Here is a 22,738-nt window from a genome sequence, read left to right as displayed (position 1 = left end):
CATCACCATATCAATTCCATCAAATTGCTTGAGTCTCCTTAATAAATTCCTACCTTTTCCATCTCCCTTGCATTTCATTTAATTCCATCCTGATTACAAATTATATTAGAAAGATAATTTATGCAGACCCACCTTATTTTATATTTTATTTGTATTACTTTGGCTACACATCTCAATAGCCAGATGATTTTCAGACATAATTCATTTTTAAAAAGAATTTTGGCACATTCATTCTGCACATACAAGTTAAGATGAATTTGATTAGTAAAAAGTAATCTAATAGACACCATTACATTGTTTAGTCTAACATCTCTAATAAATTTCTTCATGTTCACTGTATGTAAATAGTAGCTGATATATCAGTATTTCCATATTTGCACTTAAATAGCAACAGATTTAATGAAGGGAGTTTGAACAAATTTCTGTTAAAATTCAAAGCTCTCCAAAGCAAATAAAACACTTGAATGAATTCCACGTTTGCATTTGAAGTGAATAGCTTGTTGTCTCCTTTATGCATTTGTCACAGAAAAATGCTGATGCTGCATGCATATTTAACTAAATCTTCTGCATGTAGTACGAAATTCAGCATTAAAACCTACAAAATGGAAGTAGCAGTAAATAGCAATCGGACAAGCTTGACCTGCTGTGGCTCAGATACCTTCTTCCACACAACATCGCTCAGTCACTTTTACCAGTAGCACAGTTGATGAAAGTTTTTTTTTGTCTCGGAAAATATTTGCTTGTATGCAGAACTGTAAAATGGAAACCTTCTTCCAAACCATTTTGATGCAAGATGAAATTCTATTCTACAAACACCTTTAAATCTTATTTTTCCAGATGTTATTCAGTAGAATAAAGGGGGAGGGAAAACAAATGAGTATTGAAAAGAGAACAAGCCAAGTTTAAAGGAAGCACAGGAACTTGACCTCATGAAAATGTAAGAAGAATGCAGGACCTAAGCCTTTGCATCATGAGTACTGGGGCCACAGTGACTGGAAAAGAAATGAAAACAAAACAATGCCCAGTGAACAGATGTGGAGCTTGGGAATCACTCTCTGGTGGACAGGGTGGAGGACTAACATCACTGCTGAACCCAATTGCTGGACTATTAGGATTTAGCATATCAGAATTTTACTGTGAACACAGGAATTGCTCATACTTTTCATTTCTTAAAGAAATAGACTACAAAACTTTGAAACAATTCCAGACCAGTTTACGTAACAGTTATTGCCCATTTTATTCAAGCTTAGACTTGATTCCTAAAGTTAAATTTAGAATTCCCTCAATGTTTCCAATTTTCTGTCAACACTTAAACTGCTTGAAGTTCATAAACAGTCTTCTGTAAGATTTTTATTGCAACTTCTAAATTTTCTTGCACACCATCATGTGTATAGCAATGAGAAAGGTGGCAAAAGGCAAACTATCACATAATGAAATCAGAGTAGCAACTGCATCTCCAGGTCCTTCAATTACATTCAATCCAAGTAAATACAACATTTTTTAAGCTTTAAAGGAAAAAAATGCTTCAGAAAATCTAACATTATGAAATGCTGTGATGTGAGGTATCGACATCACTCATGTCTTTCTTTTTAGTTTCATTACTTTATTTTTCCATCAGGCTACCTTTGTCCCGTTTAGAAGTTGGCAACTAACTTCTTTCTCCGTGAGAATTGATTCAGAAAGGGCATGGTAATGAGATAATGGAGTCTGTATTATTCCTCAGGTAAAACCATAATGGGAGATTGGAATAAGTTAAATCCAGGAACCAGCAATGAAAACACACTGAAGTGATAGCCACAGATTTCTTCCAATCTCTTGCATTAATTGTGATAGAATGAAGTAGAGAACATTATAGGTATTCATTTCTTTGAGGATGGGAAAATTATTACGGTACTACTTTATTCTGAATTATTGTGATGCAAAAATAAAGATGCAAGCCAAAGAGAGAGTTGAAAGCAAAGAAGTCAGCCTAATGTTTCTAATGAATGTCCTGTAATTCCCTCAGCCTACCCCAGACTTACCCACTGAGTCACTTGTTTCTTCAGTCCCATGCATCTGCTCAGGTGTTTTCATCCATATGGGAATTAGAATTTTATCAACTGCTGGAAATGCTAATCAGATTTGGTGGCAGGTCAACGAGATTTTTACTTTCATGGATGCTGCCTGACCTGCTGAGGATTTTACAACATTTTTGGTTTTATTTCAGGTTTCCAGCATCTAACAGTTTTTAATTTCCAAATTAAATTTTATTGACAACATCATTCATATAATTCATGCAAATTTCACAAATGACACTCTATTCGTGTCTTAAAAATGCTTTTAAATTATTGATGAAGCCATAACAAATTATTCACCATAAGGATAACTAATCAAAAAGTCATTTAAAAAAAATGGTTTGATTGTAATGTTAGCAGAAAATAAAATAACAAAGTACAGGTTGCCTTAATCAAATTCTGAGAAAACCCAACAGAGTCATCTCACAACATTCTTGCTTCACATATCGTGAACTGCCTGGAAACTTGTCAAACTTAGTTTCAAATATTCAAAAGATAAGAGAGAACTGTTAATCTTATCAACTTTTGCACATAAAAAAATAGAATTCAGAAGAGAAGCAGGTTCATATTTGTACAAAGTTGCCTTAAGCAGTGAAAATTTTTCATAGGAAGCGCCATAATTTAGATAATGATCCATTAGTGCACTCTGAAAATACTGACCCAACATTCAGATTGTAGCTCAACTGTAGATTTGGCCTGTTATAATAAGCTTTATTCTTTACATAAATGCCATATTATACTGTGATTTCCCTTTCTTGCAAATTGAAAATATGGTTGAAATGTAGGTTTGTAATAAAATAGATGTTTCACATTTTTATTTATACAGCAAACACGAAGCTCCAATGCATTAACTTAATCTCATTTATTCATTTGAAAGGTCAAACACATTTTTAATGTGTTTGAGTTTCCACTCTAAACTTGAACTTCTCTCAAACTTAGCATGTATATGAATTGACTTTCTGTCCTTGCAGAGGATTTCACTGCATTGATATCCAAATATTTCTTAGGATTGGCATTTTTCTCATGTTTCCAGTGAGATCCTAACTAAACAGACTTGGGCTTTGTCAATCTTTTGAAGGAATACCACGCACAATAGGACTGATGAAACATACGATTCAACCATCAGTGAATGCAATAAGGATTCAATAATAATCAACACAGGCATAGCTCAGGGATGCATGCTTAGCCCAACGCTCAACACCCATGACTATGTGGCTAGGCACAATTCAAATGCCATCTACAAATTTGCCGATAACACCATAGTTGCCAGCAGAATCACAGACAGTAATGAGGAAACATATAGGAGTGTGATGAATCAGCTAGTTGACTGGCATCACAACAATAACTCTGTACTCAACATTAGCAAAACTATGAAACTGATTGTGAACTTCGGGGGTGGGGTGGGGGGGGGGAAATAAATCAGAAGGACATGAGCCAGTCTTCATCAAGGGGTCAGCAGTGGAATGGATTAAGAACTTCAAATTCCTGGGGGCATGGCGATGTGACAATACTGAGCAGACGTATTTTGGGTGAGCTCTCCATGAAGAGTTTTTTGAGATTTTTCTGCGACAAAAGGTTATTGATGGTGATCATTAACAAAAATGACTGGGGAACAAACAAGTCAAAACTAAAGTCAGAGTTTGCCCGCAACATCGACTGATCGTCCAAATGGAGCTGCCTCAACTTCATGAACATTTGCACGAGAATTACAGACAATCCTAGCGGGGTGGAATCCATGGGAACACGGTTTGCAAAAGTTGAAGGAGTGATAAAAAAATTAACAGACTCAATCAAAGACACGGGTGAGTCAATTACTGATTTAATGGAACAAATGAATAATGCTGAGAGAGACTTGGGAAAACACAATAAGAAATTGGAAGAAATTCATAACCAAGCAAAACAGTGAGTGATGGATAAACAAATGCTCCTTGATAAGATTTAGCAGATGAAATAATATATGCTTAATTGCTTTAGAAGGAGGGAGAGATGTGGTTAAATTCTTTGAATCCTGGATTCCTGAGGTACTTCGTGTCAAGTTAATCGGAAGACAAGTATGGATTGAGAGAGCCCATTGAACCTTTGGACCTAGAAGAAATGAAAATATGCATCTTTGACCGGTCCTTGTGAGGCTGTTGAGCTTCAGAGATTGGGAAGCAATCTTAAGAGCAGCATTTGAATACTCTAAAATGAATAACACCCCAGTGAAGTGGAATGGTTGGGTGATCGTGTTTTTCCAAGATTTCAGTCCAGCAGTTGTACAGAAAAGAAAAGAATTCAAGGAGGTCAAGCAGCAACTCCAGGCAAAGAATTTTAGGTATTCCATAGTTCATCTAGCAACCTTACAAGAGGAGGTGTCAGAAGGCAACCAATGATTTTTCAAGACAAAGCAAGAAGCAGAAGAATTTGCTCATGGACTTTTTGAAGCAAAATAACTCTGGAAGAGAGATTTAAGAAGATTGTATTTTTGTGGAGTAAGTAAAGATTTTTTTTGAGTCACATGATATTTATAAGGTAATGTTAAACTTTCTTAATGATACTTTGCAGAGAGCCCAGGGAAATGTTAAATGTCTAAGTGGGATAATGGTGTCAGGAGGGAAGTTTGTTTTAAAGATGATGCTTGAGGGTGGGGTTCTTTTTCTTTTCGATCCCTGGATGATTTTGCAGGATTTTTCTGTGGGCTTCCATGGTTTCTTGTTTACATCACCATCACAGAGTGGCTTTGTAACTTTTTTTTAAAAAAGGGAAGAGATCACGAGATTGTTTAATTACTTATTGTGACTGTATTACTGTGCAATATTTGTCTGTAAATCAACATAGATAAGTTTTAATGTTAATTGTTTAAATGGAACAATCAAGCGGAAGAAGGTCTTAGCTCACAAAAAGAATTTAAAGGCAAATGTGGTCTTTTTACAGGAAAAAATCTTACTAAGGTGGAAACTGACAAGTTAAAGAAAGGTTGGGTGGGGCAGGTTTTCTCTTCATCATTCAATTCTAAGACAAGAGGTGTCGCGATTTTAATAAATAAAAATATTCTGGTTACTGTAGAGAACATCAAAAGATCAAGCAGGGAGATATGTGATGGTAAATTGTAAAACTTATTCAGAGTCATGGATGTTTATGAATATTTATGTGCCAAACTACAATGAAGAAGCCTTTATGAAGGATACATTTTTGAAAGCTGATGAAGGGAGACAAAATATTTTGATAGGAGGAGACTTTAAACTATGTTTGGATCTAATATTGGATAAACCTTCAGGGTTAGGACTGATAAAACAATATTATCCTATATGAAGGATTTAAACTTGATTGACATATGAGGGCAGGCTAACCCAACAGAGAGACACTATTCTTTCTACCCAAGGTGCATGACTTACCTCCATGAATCAATTTTTTTTTACTGTTAGCAAGATTAAAAGATAGGGTGATAAAATCAGAATATTTATCGAGATTAATTTCTGACTATTCACTGCTTACGCTATTTTGTTAGCGGAGAAACAGGAAGGGGCTTACACATGACATCTGAATTCGATAATGTGAAACCAGGAGGATTTTAAACAATTTATTAGGTGACAAATAGAAATCTTTTGTGAAAGAAATCTGGGTTCAACAGATAATAGTTTTTTTTTTAATATGAGATAGAATCAAGGCATTTTTGAGAGGTCAGATTATTTCATTTATGAAAAATGTGAAGAGGAAATATAATACAGAATTAAATAATTTGGAAAGAGATATTAGATTTAGAAAAAATATCAGAAAACAGGGGAACAGAATAAATATAAAATAATGGAAAATTTTTAAAAATACATTGTAACACCTTAAACATAGAATGGAAAAAAACAATATTTAAGAATAGACAGAAATATTATGAACTGGGGGACAAGTTAATAAGGTGCTTGCACGGCAATCAGAGGCAGAAGAGTCAGGAAAGGCGACAGAAGGAAGTCAATGTAATTACATACAATCCGAAAGAAATAAACAATGCCTTTTGACAATACTACACTGAGCTTTAATCAGATATACTAGGGGATGAAAATGAAATACGTGTTTTTAGAAGGGGTTGAATTACCTAAATTGGATGAAAATGATAGAAATGACTTGGATTCTGCCTTTACTATTTCTATTGTTGCTGGGTTTTGGGGTCCTCTGGGCTCATAACAAACTGATTAGAATGGTCTTTTTTCTTTAAAACATTGGAGAAATTTGGTATAGGAAGGGGGTTTATTAATTGGATCAAAGCACTTTATCACAATCCTCAGGCAAAGATAATTATGAATAGTCAAATGTATTCCTTTTGAGTAGATTGAGTAGGCAAGGATGCGCTCTGTCTCTGGCACTGTTCGTAATGGCAATTGAACCTTTGGCTGAAATTTTAGAAGAGATCCTAAGATTAAGGGCTTCATGGTCTGGCAGGATGAGCATAAAATTAGTCTATTTGAAGATGATGTATTATTGTATTTGTCAGATCAGAGAGAATCCCTGGAAAAGATACAGGAGATTCTTAGAAAATATGGTAGAGTGTCTGGTTACAAAATTAATATGGATAAAAGTGAAATAATTACAACAGATATAAAAGAGATAGCAGGTTTAAATGGAAAACAGATAGATTTAAATATTTGGGAGTAGTTACAGAATAATTTACAAAATATGTATAAGCTTAACTATGTTCCTCTGCTTAGTAAAATAGAACAGGATTTACAAAGGGGGAAGGATTTTCCATTAACATTAAGAGGAAGAGTGAATTGTGTCAAGATGAAAGTGATGCTGAGACTTCAATACTTGTCCACTCATTGCCTATACCTTTACCTAAGAATTTTAAAAAATTGTTAAACAATCAAAAAAGACAATTCCTATGGAATAACAAAGTGCCCAGAATTACATTGGAAAAACTAACCTGGAATTATAAATTAAGTGGTGGGGGTGGGGTTGAGACTTCCAAATTAAAAAAAGATACTATCTGGCTGCACAATCAAGATTTTTGGCATCTTTCTTTGAAGGGAATTCACCAAATTGGGTTTGTATGGGTCTACATTTAATGAATGAAGAAATAGCTAAAGATTACCTATAAGTGGAGCCTTAAATCAATAATTTAAAAAAAAACGACAAATGATTCTATTTTGGTACATATGGTAAAAAATTGGCAGGTAATTAGTGAATGTATCGAGAGAAAAGTGGGTATTTTGCAATAATGTATTGGTACCTATGAATATGGGTAACAGAATTTTAAACATATGGTTACAAATGTGGTAAGGCAGACTGTTACAAAGATGGTGTAAATGAGACAGATCTATGGTGTACCTAATGGATTTATAAGGGTGACCTTCCTGGAGGGGCTCCAGAACTTTATTTATTTGGCAAATTTAGAGATTATAAGCAATGATCTCACACAATTTCAAATTTTGTTTGCTAAAAATGCACTGGCAGTGGCCAAAAAGTGTATGCAATTATGTGGAAGTCAGATTCTCTGGTTCCCTTGACAAGATGGATTACAGAGATGGATAGTTGTATACCAATGGAAAAATAACATACAATTTAAGGAACAAGTAAGATGTTTTTGAAAAAATGGCAACCATATTTAAACTATGTCAGTGCTCAACTTCAATAATACTGCTAAAATCAAAAGTCATCTCTCCCTAAATTCTGAGGTTAATTTAAACTGTGAGCTATGATGGAATTTTTAATAAAGGGGGGTAGAGGGAAAATAAAAGGGGATAGAGTTAGGGTTTTATTTTTGTATGTGTGTCCTTTTGCTTTATATAAAATTTTATATATATATGTATATTTTTGTTAAAATGTTATAATTGTTCATTTTATTTTTATGAAAAATAAAAAATAAAATATTCCAAAAAAAACTTCAAATTCCTGGGGTCAACATGTCTGAAGATCTATCCAAGGGCCTCCAATGTCAATGCAATCATGAAGAACACTCACCAGTGGGTATGCTTCATGAGGAGTTTGAGGAGATTTGGTATGTCATCAAAGATCTGTAAATTTCTACAGGTGTACCGTGGAGAGCATTCTGTCTGGAGGTGCACAAGACAGGAAAAGATGAGAGAGCTATGAACTCGCCCAGCACCATCAATGGCATCTACAAAAGGTGATGTCTTACAGCAGCCTCTATTTTCAAGGATTTCACCACTTAGGCAATGCCCTTTTCTTGTTGTTACTATCAGGAAGGAGGTACAGGAGCCGGACGATGAACACCCAATTGTACAAAAACAGCTTCTTCCCTTCGGCCATCAAATTTCTGAATGAACAATGAACCACAGACACTACCTCACTTTCTCTTCACTTGCAATAATATATTTTTTAAATGTAATTTATAGCAAGATTTGCACCTGTAATGCTGCTGCTCGTGACAAGTTCATGACAAGAAATTCTAATTACACAACAAAGATGTCTTTTACCAAATGATCATCAAAATAGTGTTCTCTAACACTGTGAAAGTTTCCATAATTTCATAAAATTATTCCTAACATCTATATCCATAAAAGTAATGCCAAAACAATAGAATTTGTTGCAGTTTGGGATAATAAATGATCATAAGACTATAAAGCACGATTTTTACACCACGGAAGACACTGTGGTTGCTACATTAATGTCTTAGGAACAACTCTACATTATAAAGTTGTTGAATGACTTAAGACTCAACATTCCTGTGACATTAATTTAGCTACCATAATGATTTATATTGTATTACCCAAAGAAAACTCAATGTTGCAACAATAAGATTTTCCATAATTTTATCACCATCCTGAGAAAGGCAGAAACAGTGGGCCAAACCTGCGGCCAAGTTTTGAATTTGAATGTGCCCCAAGAGATTGATCATTATGTCACTCAGGTTTTCAACTTCACATTTGGCTCTTCAACAATAAAATGGTAATTTAATGAATATTCCGTTATATCATACACATGGCCTCAGCCAACATAGTCTTCAAGAAACTCAACATTACAGCTGAATACATGCTTTCAGCTGAGCGTCATAAATAATATTCAGAAATGCGTAATATTCCATTAAAAATGCAGTGTCATCATTTCAGTTTTTTCTCAATAGGTGACCCATAATTTGGCAATCAGTGTCTGCGTACAATCATACAGATAAATAGTGCAAAACAAATTCCATAACCTTTATACCACATGCACAAAGAAATTACATTTACCATGGGAGTGGCCAGGGAAATGGAATTTCAGGAAAGAGAACAGTGATATCCTGATACATATCAACATCATGATAAAGGAGGTGCAGGTGGTGTTAAGCATACAAAGGTGGATAAATTTCAAGGTCTGACTACAATGTTGTGGAAAGCATGGGAAGAAATTTCAGGAACTCTGGCAAAAATATTTGTATCTTTCCGAGCCACAGGTGAGGTAACATAAAACAGGAGGGTGACTGATGTGCCTTTATTAAAGAAGGGCTGAAAGGACCTATCAAAGAGCCACAGACCAGTGAACATCAGTGGTGGGAAAGTAACTGGATGGAATTGTGAGAGACAGAATCTATTTTCACTTGGAAAGGCTGAGACTGATTAGAGATAGCCAACATAGCTTTGTGCCTGGGTGAGCGAGCCAAAATTCACTTGGTAGAAGGATGCTAGTAGAGGGTTGTTTTTCAGATTGGAGGCCTGTGACCACTGGTGTGCTGCAGGGATGCTGGGTTCACAGTTGTTTAATATACATCTTAATAATTTGGAATAGGATGTAGGTGGTATAGTTAGTGAGTGAAGTAAACTACAATGTGATCTCAGTTATCTGAGGAAGAGTGCCAAGGACTGGGAGTTGGAACTTAACTCAGATAAGTAAAAAGTTATGCATTTGGGCAAGTAAAATCAGGATAGCACATACATTTACATGATTTTTCATGCCAAATTTTAATATTTTTATGGTAGATACATTTAATATAAAGGCATTGGGGTACATAGTTATCTGAGGAAGTAATTGCATATCAAAGAGTTCAAAAGGCTAACAAATTACTCAAGTATGAAATTATCTACAATTGGGTTACATTATATAGTTTGACATTTACTTCTGTTCAAGAACAGAAGTGTAAAAATCTGTTCCTTTCATAAAAGTTGCCTCTCCTGCTGAATATTGGTAGTGCTTTCTTTTATTTCCTGTTAGAGTTTCTGCTTATATAATTTGAGTAATACTTGTATTTTCCTCACTCTCATGTCTGAGGTTTTCAATAATTTAAATTTTCACGTCCTTTTAAGATATTCGCCATCATGAGTTATATGTAAAGTGATGTAACCAAATAGTAAACTTGAGTCAACCTGGAATCCTTGTGACTTTGGTAATGTCCTGGACTAGTAGATTTGACATCATCAAAATAAATTAATTGTTTTATTTACATAAACTGACAAATACAGAAACAATTTAAGGGATTGGTTTGTAACAATAAAGTTAAACATTTTAAACATGCAACTTCCAGAATGGATCGCCACATCTCGAACACTAAATTAGCACTGACATACTCAATGTGCTAAATTCCTATGATTCTATAAATTAAATACACTATCAATATTATATCAAAGCAATCAACAATAAAATATTATTAATTTATCCTTTAGTTTTTTGAAAGCAGTACAGAGGAAGTTTACCAAGTGATTCCAGAGATGAGAGGGTTAGCCAGAATTAAGAATGAAAAGGGATCCTATAGAAACATATACAATAGCCAATAGATTCAATTCAATTAGTAGCTTATTTAATATTTGATGATCCCCTTAAATCATGCTTATGGGCACCTTTTTTTTGCTGCTGATTGTGCATTTACCTGTGTGACAGTACAACAGAGAATGAGCTTAATTGCTGAATTCCAAAGTTAGGACACTGCATGCTGAAGGAGGATAAGAATGTATTCTCTGGATCAATCTGGATAACATTAATAACATAGGCAAAATAAGCAATGAAAAAAAATTCTGCTTATTCCTTGAAGAAGGGCTGACGACTGAATTTTTGTCTCCTATGGATGCTGAAAGACCAGCTGAGTTCCTCCAGCATTTCAGTGTGTTTTTACTACAATCACACCACCTGCAGACTTTCATGATTCACTTGCATCTGAATAATATGACCTGCAACTATGCCAATGCCTTCATCCAAAGTGAGAAGTCAATAGTATGTCTGGGAGAAGAAGTTATGAGGATGCAAAGAATGGGACAGGTGGGATTCCTCTATTGGGAGCTGGGCAAAGTCGATATGGAAAAAAAATCATCATTTTATACAATAGTAAGAATGTGATGAGTGTGTGATAATGGTGCTTGTACAATTGCATTGAGGTGAATGATTACATTTTGGTAGCTTAATAATGACAATTATACAAATACATCACAGACATACTAATTCTGGTTGCACCATATTAACTATCAGAAATAATCCGTCTCCCAGCATGAGCAAGGATATCCTTTGTTTTTCAAACTGAGATAAAGTCTCAGAAGGAGTGATTATGAAAAGATTTAGGCTGAGAGCCAAGAATAACAAAGAGATAATTTTGAATTCACCACCTCAAACACTTGGAAACCATCTTGTGTGAGGAAAGAAGAGTAGTCAGTGATTTGAGTGAGATTAATGGGATGTATTGAAGCATATTGATGGTGATGATGACAGAGGAGATAAAGACAGCTTGAATGCTCGTGGCTGGTCAAATTGAGATGCAGGAAAATGCATTGTCAGACATGGGGTCAGTTTTAAGATGAGTTGATGCAAGGATTATTGAGCTGGACTAGAGTTACGATGAAGTTTAAGTGAATATGCCACTGTTCACTGTTCCTAATCCAACATCAATCTCTCTGACTACCTTCCCATATGCCCAGTTCCCACTTTCAAAATCTTCTCTTTGCTTTCATTCACTTCTTTGATCATAGAAATTGATGTAGATTCTAACTACCAGTAGATCTGCTATTATTCAGAAAATAATGGGTTGGTGGGTGAACTTGGAGTTGGTGGCAATTGGCAATGAAATTTCATTTTTTAAAAAATATTATGGAGAAAGAGGCCTACTCAATCAATACTGGCTCTCAGAGCAATCCACTAGTCTCATTATCTCCACTGACTTCCCCATAACCTATTCTCTCTCACATATGAGAGCCAATCAAATTACAATTTAGGATGTAGGAGGAAACCAGAAAACCTGGAGAAAACTCACACAGATCACACTGGGGTTAGAAATGAATCCTAGTTGCTGGAGCTATGAGGCAGCAAAACTTTGCAATCAATCTCATTTATGTTCACATTCTACCTTTCCACAGTTGATTCCACAGCTGACTGGCCCTTTCTCAACATCTTAAAAACAAATCCACACATACTGACTCCACCATCCTTGAGGTGTTCTGCCTTCTTGTGATCCTTACCACTATGAGAGTTTGGTTGTACATAGACAATGCTATTGCATGACATTATGGGCCTTTTGTGGAGCAAAGTATCACCTTTAACAAATCTGCCATGTACTCCTTTACTGGATTGCTTATTAGCTTTTCATTTTTCTTGGTTAAGGGCATTACCCTCATTTTATTCATGTATTTAGGTAAGCAATGCCTATTCAGATTTTGAGTTCCAACAGTTATTTTGCAACACCAAAGTATAAACTGTACAATGTCAATAGGAGATAAATGTGCACTTTTATAGAACATGACAGCAAGTTCAGGGCCTTTGGCCAATTATGTTGTTCTGACCCATATATACTGACCAAAAAAACCTAAACCCTCGCTACTTCATAACCCTTCATTTTTCTTTCATCCATATGCCTGTCTGTTTCTTAAATGCCCCTACTGTTCTAGCCTCCTCTACCACCCCTGGCACTGCATTCCAGGCATCCATAACTCTGTAAAAAATCTTAACCCCAATGTCTCCCTTAAACTTTCCTCCCTTCACTTTGTACAGCTATCTTCAACAAATTTCTTATAATTATATTGTGATTTTAATATTTTCTCTTCAAATTCAAGGTCCTTGATTAATATAAAGAAAGCCAAAAAAATCTGAACAATAAATTAAGTGGACCAAAAAGGGTCATGAAATGCCCTTGACAAGTAGGATTGAGGAGAATTCAAAGTCATTTTATTCATTGGGAGAAAGAGGAGGGTTGAAAAAGGCTAGGTCCATTCAAGGATAAAGGCGAGAGTTTATGTGTTGAGCAGAGGAAGTGGATTTTAATCTGCACAAGTGTGAGATGTTGTATTTTGATATGTCAAATGTAATGGGAATGTAAACAGTTAATGGCAGGATTCTTAAAAGTATTGATGTTCAGATTCATACCTCCTTGAAAGTGGCCACACCAAAAGATAGAATGGTAAAGGTGTTTAGTATGCTTGGCTTCATTGGGCAGGGCATTCAATACAAGAGCAAGGAAGTCATGTTGCAACTCTATAAAATTGGTTTGGCCACACAGTGTATTATGTGCAACTCTGGATACCATTACCAGAAATATGTGGAAGCTTTGGAAAGGGTACAGAAGAAAGATTTACAAGGAGATTACAAAAAAGTGATGGAAGAACTCAGCAGGGCATACAGCATTCATAGAAACCAATAGGCAGGTTTTAAAAATAATTTTCCACAGATGTTGCAAGACCGGCTAAGTTTCTTCAGCACTATTGTATTCTGTATCTATGGACTTGTTTACCAGGAAGCTATTTATAGAGCAAGATTGGATAAGCGTGTTGTATTCTCTGGAGCTTCAGAGGCTGAGGGGAGACCTGACAGGTTTCTAAAATTATGAGAAGCATTGATAGTCAGAATATTTTTCCCCAGAGTAAAGAAATGTCAAATACTCGAAAGCATGTAGGGTAATTTTTTTACTCTGACAGTGATGGTCTGGAATGGTCTGCCAGGAGTAGTAGTGCAGTATGAACATATAAAAAGTTTATAGGTAGACACATGAACATGCAGGGGGTAGAGCGATATGCACCTGTGCAAGCAGCAGAGCTTTAGTTTTATTTGGGCATCACGTTCAGCACAGGTACACAGATGAAGACTCTGTCTGGAGCCACATGTTTAGAGGGTGAGATTCTTAATGAGCATTTTGTATAAGTATTCACCAAAGAGGAACTGAAATTATGAGGTTTGGGAGGGTATGTTGATATTGAAAGGCACATTGATATTATGAACAAAGGTCTTGGAAAACAAAGTTGAACAAATCCCGAGGGGAGCAAGGGAGGAATTGCTGGCTGGGGGTTCTAGAAGACTGCGAATTTATTTAAGATGGGCAACAGAGACAAACCCAGAAATTATATGCTGTTCTGCCTAACATTAGTTGTTGAGAGATTATAGGAGAACGTAGGGACTGGATTTACTAGAATTTGGAAAAGAATGGACTTATTGGGGATGGCTATCATAGCTTTGTGCAGGTCCATTACTACAGGAATGGATATGGTAAAATGACAGGAGCCTTAGGAGCATGTATAGCATTTACAGAGGGATCTTGAGGTGGAAATTTAGAGCTTGTGCGATAACACATGGATAGGGTAGTGAAGGTGTGCAAATGCTTGCCTTCATTAGTCAAATTGCCAAACCAAAACTGAAATTTTATGATGGAGAGCAAAGATTCTGTGCCTGTAGGAAATCCTGAAGAAATCAATGTAAAAGGGAATTGAAATGTTGCCTGAAAAAAAGATTACTGTCCCTGTAAATATTGCCAAAGAAAACTTTAAGCTGTTTTATAAATACACAAATGAAAAGACAATGTAGAAAAGAATAATGCCTGCCAAAGGCCAAAAGAGTTATTTTGAGTGTGGAACAAATATTTTGTGCCTGTCCCCACAAAAGAAGGGAGTGGTGCAGTCATTGAATGTAAGGTGGAAGAAATGCTTAAAAAAATCTATTATGACCACACATAGTGACTAAAACACCAGGCCTCGACTAAAAATCTCCCAAATCATAAGGGAGCAATATCATTTGTAAATATTGCAAAGGAAGGAATTAGATGCAGTCATGGAAGGTTTTTGGGAATAATGGGGCACCTGGAGTGTGGATCAACACCGAACATGAATTAGTGACAGTTTGGAAGACAAGGGTTTTTGAGGTGTGTTGGTCCCAGGGAAATTTGGAGTTCTTATCAGGAAGTTGGCATTCCACCTCCGACAGTTTAATCAAAATCATTTCAGTGCTGTTCTTATTCATGTTTATTTCATTTTCACTATTAGCAACTTTTATTAAAAGACAAATTATAAATTGTGACGCCCTAAATTTTGACATTTTGAACTTTGAATATTTGTGGAGTAACACCAACAGATTCTGTAATTTAAGAGAAGGTTGGATGTGTACAAGGAGGTGAGGGGGTTGGAGGGTTATTGGCGGTGAGCGGGAGATTTGAGTTATTCTAGTGAACTGGTGCGGACTCGAAAGGCCAACATGGCCTGTTTCCGCTCCGTAAATGGTTATATGGTTATGGTTATATGTGAAGCTCCAAATGAGTCCAATGCACCAGACTCAACATTAGGCAGAACAATAGACTCATAGGCTTTAATTGCCTGATGTTAAGAGTTTGGCTGCAATAATTAAAATAATCAGGAAAACAGTGGTTTTTAAATTTCAAGCTTAAGAATAAATAGTCTATAACCAACAAATTGGGTCTGAATTAAAAAGCATTACAAGAGAAAACTGTTTTTGCTGTCCTGAAATCGCAACGGAAATGGAAGATATCAGAAGTGTGGTCAAAGAGCCAAAATGCTATCAGGCTTTTTAAACCACTGACAATGATCTGACATGCACCCAGCCGGATGCTATATATAGCAATAGAACAGTACTAAAGTTTTGTGATGGAGCTCTGTTCCCACAGATCAAAAAATGCAAATTACTCCAAAATACTTCACAATTAAACCAATTATCAATCAAAAAAAAAAATTGATCTCAATTTTGAGAATGATCCAACTATGTGCCAACTCCCCCAAGATGAATATTAGCTGATTTACCACACACATGCAGGTCACTAACTCATCCATTTGTAATTTGTGAACAGTAAACAGAAAAGGTATGTATGTGTCCAGTAAACTTTGCATTGTACATTTTAAGCATCTCCTGAGCAAAGATAAATGCTGAACTTTCATTAATACTTTTATAAATCTTGCTATTCACTATACACTTATATTCAAATATTTTGATAATTGGAAGCCATAATCATACTGCAACTGTTATTTTCTTAAATAGATTTCTTTTAATTTTAACACCACCATTGCAGAAAGTTGAGATCTTCCTTGCACATTTTTGACAATTATTATGAACTCCTAATCTGAGTATCACTTTAAGGGCTAGTACATGGCTGCAACCATTCTCAGCTGTGGAGAGAATGGGTGGCAACAACTACTATAGACTGAACCTAACTTCGCTACTTGGAGAGGAGAAGGAACATTTATTGCTTTTTCCAAGGACACAGATGGTGAAAGTCATGTGGGTGAAACACTGAAGAAACAGGACATTATTGACCACCAGCCATCTCATGGAACACTGAGATGGAGTGACTGTGTGAAATGGACAATTCGGCTGATTCTCCCTGTCAAGGGAATTATTGAACCACTGTGACCAAAGGAAAGGTCATTTTGATTGACCCATACCTGGGTCTTGGATGCATCGTGGAAGTCACTTGTTTTGTTTCCTCTACACAAGGAAAACGGGAGTTGTGACAACTGTTCGTACAAAAGGATCTTTTCTCTGGAAGAAATTCAACAAGGATTCATGAGTTTTTGGCTCAAATGACAGAAAAAAGTGATGACTATTTGTTTTTTGATTAGTCACTTGTAAAAAAATTCTACATATTGCAACCAAAGTCTATTGAATTACAGTGATGAAAATAACGAAGTAAAAGCCATGGAAAGAAGGCACATGGAAAAAAAAAATTGGATTATTTCAGGCTCCAATCCATCCTCCTCTAATCTAGACTACAAGATCTCTAATAATTCCTTCTATGAAACTTGATAGAGAGAGAGGTACAATGAACTAAAATTTGCCGGATTGCCTCTGTGATGTGCTCTTGCTCTTCCACTTTGTACTGCTCTCTGAATGACTTGATGGACCACTTGCGAAATGAACCTTTTGCACTATATTAAGTGTAGTGTGACACTAATCAAAACTTTGTGTTGTGAAAATCCTGCCTTAGCATTATTTACCAAAATGCAACACCCCTCTTTTGTTCAAGTTTCATCTTCCATTTCTTGGCCTAATTCCCCTGTTCTGAATATCAACTGCATACTCCCTTCTTCTGACTCTTACCATCAAGCCATACTGAATCCAATTGGCTAAATCACCTTAGTTCACGTGTAATCTGACCTCATAGTCTAGCCTATCATGTAAGATGTAGATGAGGGTGATGATGCCCTTCCTCATGGAATCTGACCAGCTGCCAGCCAGAAGCATAGCACTGTACACTTCCAGCAGGTCTGGGCTCATCCAGTCCCGTCATCCAGCATGTGTAACTCAGCCAGTAAATGACGCTTCTGGGAGTTTTATTTGACCCAGCAGAATAGGTGGAGCCAATCAGCTCATCTAGGGTCAGTGACTGGTCCAGACTCTCTTGCTTGGCGTTGTCCCTGATGGAGGGACATGCACTTGCTAAAGTGCATGTAAACAATGCCCATCCCCCCGCCTTTGTCAATACTATCAATCAGCTCTTCAAACAACTCCAGCAAATTTGTGAGACACAACTTCCCACAAAAAAAGTAATCTTGACCATCCTTAAGAGTCCTTGTCTATCCAAATGCTGGTAGATCCCATCCCTTGGAACTCCCTCCTGTAACTTTCCCACCACTAATGTAAGGCTCACCAACTTGTCAATACCAGGCTTGTCCTTGTAGATCTTCATAAATAAAGACATATCATTAGCCACTCTCCAATCTTCCAGCACCTCACCCATAGCTAACGATGATGCAGATATCGGTGCCAGCTCCCAGCAATTTCTTCCCTAGATTCCCACAATATCCTAGGATGCCCTTGAGGTTTTATGGACCTTAAAATGTGTTAAGACTATTAGCATAGATTTTGATGCAGTTGAATTTCCAAATTTTTTTTTTCAAAAATAAACTTTATTCACAATAAAACTATGTATATAAAGGAAAAATGTGCAGTAATTTTGCATCCTTTGAGTCATTTTCATCCATTCCATTACTGTACACGGTTACATTAATGCTCTAATTTGCTACTACTATGGCCCCTTGTAATTTTCCCCCTCAGTTGTTTGAGTCACTTCCTCTCCAGTCTCAGCCCTTCAATATCTGGTAGTGGAAGGACTCTAGACTGTCCTTTGTGGTCCTTCCCCACAAAGCCTCTCAGGATTTCCTGCCCTCCATCAGAGACAATGCCAAGCAGGAGAGTCTGGACCAGTCACTGACCCTAGATGAGCTGATTGGCTCCACCTATTCTGCTGGGTCAAATAAAACTCCCAGAAACGACATTTACTGGCTGAGTTACACATGCTGGATGACGGGACTGGATGAGCCCAGACCTGCTGGAAGTGTACAGTGCTATGCTTCTGGCTGGCAGCTGGTCAGATTCCATGAGGAAGGGCATCATCACCCTCATCTACAAGCAGAAAGAGGTCATTAGGAATTGGAGATCCACTCATTGTTAAATGCTCATTTCAAAATTCTCCCAAGGTCATTGTCAATTGGGTCAAGCCTACTCTGGGACAGGTGTTCAACCCAGATCAAATCTGTGCTGTTCTGGGTAGGAAAATGTTTGATAACCTAAAGCTGCTCAGAGATAACATTGTCTCCATGCAGAACATGGAGGGGGGAAACCTGCAGGTCAGCTTGGACCAGGAGAAGCCCTTCAGCAAGATATTGCTCACATACATGATGGATGAGCTCTCCAAAATGGGTCTTGGAGAGGGAATCAGAAATCAGATTCAACTGTTCTACATGGATATCCATAGTGGAATTTAAAATCAATGAGTGGAAATAGATAGCTTCCCCATCAAGTCTGGAGTCAGGCAGGGTTGCTCACTCTCTCCTGTCATGTTTGTGCGATGCATGAACCCCTTTGCAGAATTTATCAGAACATAAGAGGGGCAAGGAGGGCAAAAGAGGGGTGACATTATCTAGGTAAGTGGAAGCACCTAGATGAAAGCCTCCCTTCTGCTCAGAAAGATGAATGAACTACTGATTGATCAGCATTTGCAGACAGATTTAGTTGGCATCAGGCACAAGAGTTAAACTGAAGAAGATGAACAAGACAATGCAACTCAGTAACTGACTTGATTGGCCCACCATCACCTTCACCATTAGGTCTGACTACCTGAAGGTGTTGGGGATCTTGTTGGGAGGGGCCAAGGCAGGTAATGAAAATTGGACAGAAAGGATAATGGAGGTCCACCAGAAAAAAAAATGGGACTGTGGAAGAGGCATTCCCTCTCAAAAATGGAAGAATCTGCTTATCAGGTACAATGTGCTTTCAGTACTGCTGTACTTTCATAGGAATGACCCATTCTCCTATGGGTCTGCCCAGGCCGTCTTCCAGAATGCAGAACGTCCAATGATTGGCCACATTCAAGTCACTGGACAATGGTGGCAAGGGCATACCCAATGTAGTCTTTATCCTGAAGACCACCTTCAGATGTGGCTGCATCAGACTGCTCAAGAGCATCAACTGCCTCTTTGTGCTGAGATTCTTCCTGTCCCAAGTTTGGCCCCATTGTCACACAATGTCCCAGTCAGTTGTGCATTGCCATAATATCTATCCTTTGTGGAGATCGTCTTCCAGACAAAAATCTTTGACCAATAGTCCACTAGGCAATGGTTTGCACATATCGTTCTACAGGCATTAAGGGACAAGAGCACATAGATACTATGGTGTATTTTTAAGTATAAACTGATTCTTTGGCTTGGCTTCGCGGACGAAGATTTATGGAGGGGGTAAAAAGTCCACGTCAGCTGCAGGCTCGTTTGTGGCTGACAAGTCCGATGCGGGACAGGCAGACACGATTGCAGCGGTTGCAGGGGAAAATTGGTGGGTTGGGGTTGGGTGTTGGGTTTTTCCTCCTTTGCCTTTTGTCAGTGAGGTAGGCTCTGCGGTCTTCTTCAAAGGAGGTTGCTGCCCGCCAAACTGTGAGGCGCCAAGATGCACGGTTTGAGGCGATATCAGCCCACTGGCGGTGGTCAATGTGGCAGGCACCAAGAGATTTCTTTAGGCAGTCCTTGTACCTTTTCTTTGGTGCACCTCTGTCACGGTGGCCAGTGGAGAGCTCGCCATATAACACGATCTTGGGAAGGCGATGGTCCTCCATTCTGGAGACGTGACCCATCCAGCGCAGCTGGATCTTCAGCAGCGTGGACTCGATGCTGTCGACCTCTGCCATCTCGAGTACTTCGACGTTAGGGATGTAAGCGCTCCAATGGATGTTGAGGATGGAGCGGAGACAACGCTGGTGGAAGCGTTCTAGGAGCCGTAGAGGACCCATGATTCGGAGCCGAACAGGAGTGTGGGTATGACAACGGCTCTGTATACGCTTATCTTTGTGAGGTTTTTCAGTTGGTTGTTTTTCCAGACTCTTTTGTGTAGTCTTCCAAAGGCGCTATTTGCCTTGGCGAGTCTGTTGTCTATCTCATTGTCGATCCTTGCATCTGATGAAATGGTGCAGCCGAGATAGGTAAACTGGTTGACCGTTTTGAGTTTTGTGTGCCCGATGGAGATGTGGGGGGGCTGGTAATCATGGTGGGGAGCTGGCTGATGGAGGACCTCAGTTTTCTTCAGGCTGACTTCCAGGCCAAACATTTTGGCAGTTTCCACAAAGCAGGACGTCAAGCGCTGAAGAGCTGGCTCTGAATGGGCAACTAAAGCGGCATCGTCTGCAAAGAGTAGTTCACGCACAAGTTTCTCTTGTGTCTTGGTGTGAGCTTGCAGGCGCCTCAGATTGAAGAGACTGCCATCCGTGCGGTACCGGATGTAAACAGCGTCTTCATTGTTGGGGTCTTTCATGGCTTGGTTCAGCATCATGCTGAAGAAGATTGAAAAGAGGGTTGGTGCCAGAACACAGCCTTGCTTCACGCCATTGTTAATGGAGAAGGGAATCTGTTAAAATACCTCTTTACCAGAACCCACAAACCAGCATCAAGATCTCACTGGCTGGTAGTGAAGAATTCCTACTGGTTAGATCCTCCTGTATGACTGGAATAACACCTTAATGCACATTGGCCTCGAGATGACTGCAATGGGGAGGAGTACATGTCCACTTCTTGGCAGACTGTGGATTAGCTCAGACAGCTAAGAGGTTCTGGAGAAGGATGCAAGGGACCTTGACATGGTTTATCTCGAGCAACTTTGTAACAGAGGACTCTCTTACATGCAGATTGTTCCCAGAGTTACACAGGGTCAGACATCCAGAGCTGCTAGAAGATCATCAACTCTGTGAATGACACTCTTTGGTTTACCTAAACTTATTGATGTATCATGGTGCAGGAAGACCAATGTGGGAGAGCTGCTGACTCACTCATTCCAGGTTGTAGGAGTATATGCTCAGGGACCCACTGAAGCTAGGTGCAGTCAACATAAATATTTTGATCACAGTGTAAAGCAGCCATTTCCAACCTTTATTTGGCTACGGGCCCCTTAAGACTCTTCTCAAAGTTTAATGGGCTCTGTTCCCTGTCAAGCAATCAAATTTAGTTGATTTCTTCTACATTTCTCTCCAACTGACTATGATTTCAGCCTACCCAAATGTGCTGTAGCCTCCTGAATCGGGGGGGGGGGGGGGCAGTGTATGGCTCCTGTTGATAATGGCTGGTTGGTTTAAGGTGCTTCCATGACTGGATTGTGAAGGGCTGAGACTTGTGCAGGAACCCCCTCAAACAATGGAAAGGTGCATCACCAAAGAGAGCCACTTGAGAGACAATATGCGAAGAATAAAAGTGAAGTTCTCACCTTACTATGCACAGAACCTGAATGTATAGATTAAAAATCACAATACGTATGGATAGACCCCCATGCCACTAAGAATATAAAGAGCTCTTGCACCACATTTGTCCTTTGTCTAACATTTTACTTGTGAATTGTTTATTTTTTTTAAATAAAAAAAGCTTTTTGACTGCACTAATGATGAGTAATGCAGAATATTTTGAGAATGATAGCAATACTTTCCGCATAATCAGTACTTCTTTCAAAGATTCAGTGATGTCCCACTTAATGCTATTCCACAGAGCAATGATTTGTTATAGAGCTCTTGATCATCCTGTCTGAATTCCACAGATAGGAATCTCATTGCATTTTTTAAAAATTGGTTAGGCGATGTGTTGCTGTGCCAAGTACCTGCTGGGAACTCTTGTCCTCTCTTATATTTCACTCTGCTGTTCTGGGAAGCTGATGGAAATGCTTGCTTTCCATTCACAATCTTAAAGTATTAACTTGCCCCATGATCCAAATATGGGGAGGCTGTGTGTAATGACTGGGAACGGGAGGGCTGGGGTGAGCAGTAGGCTCACTCAGTGTTGAGATATGGATTCAGGGCTGGATCCAAAGTGGTGTGATGAGTGCAGGTCACTGCTGTGGATTGAAAACAGCTGCTCTATGTCCACTGGATTCTATAGATTCTCTCATCATGTCCATCAGTACATGATGAAAGCCGCTAGCTCACATCCTCTCAGTATGGCCTCAGACAAGAGATTTCTCTAAGCTATTAAGCCGAAGAGTGGTCACTGACATAGCAAGCACAATTCCACAAAAAATGCAATCATTACCTCATTTAACAATAATTCCACTTGTGCTCTAGTTCCTCCAAATGT

The 22,738-nt window shown here is 38.2% G+C and overlaps 1 protein-coding gene across 5 annotated transcripts in view; it reads right to left on the bottom strand.

The window, feature by feature from the left end:
- LOC138744187 (USP6 N-terminal-like protein) overlaps window positions 1-22,738 on the bottom strand; it is a 190,144-nt gene that overhangs the window by 141,973 nt on the left and 25,433 nt on the right. The gene's annotated exons all lie outside the window — the stretch shown is intronic.

Source organism: Narcine bancroftii, chromosome 1, assembly GCF_036971445.1.
Source record: "Narcine bancroftii isolate sNarBan1 chromosome 1, sNarBan1.hap1, whole genome shotgun sequence".
In the NCBI taxonomy this organism is placed as follows: Eukaryota; Metazoa; Chordata; class Chondrichthyes; order Torpediniformes; family Narcinidae; genus Narcine; species Narcine bancroftii.
The sequence above is the reverse complement of the archived record's forward strand: the minus strand, read 5'-3'. Positions and strand labels throughout refer to the sequence as shown.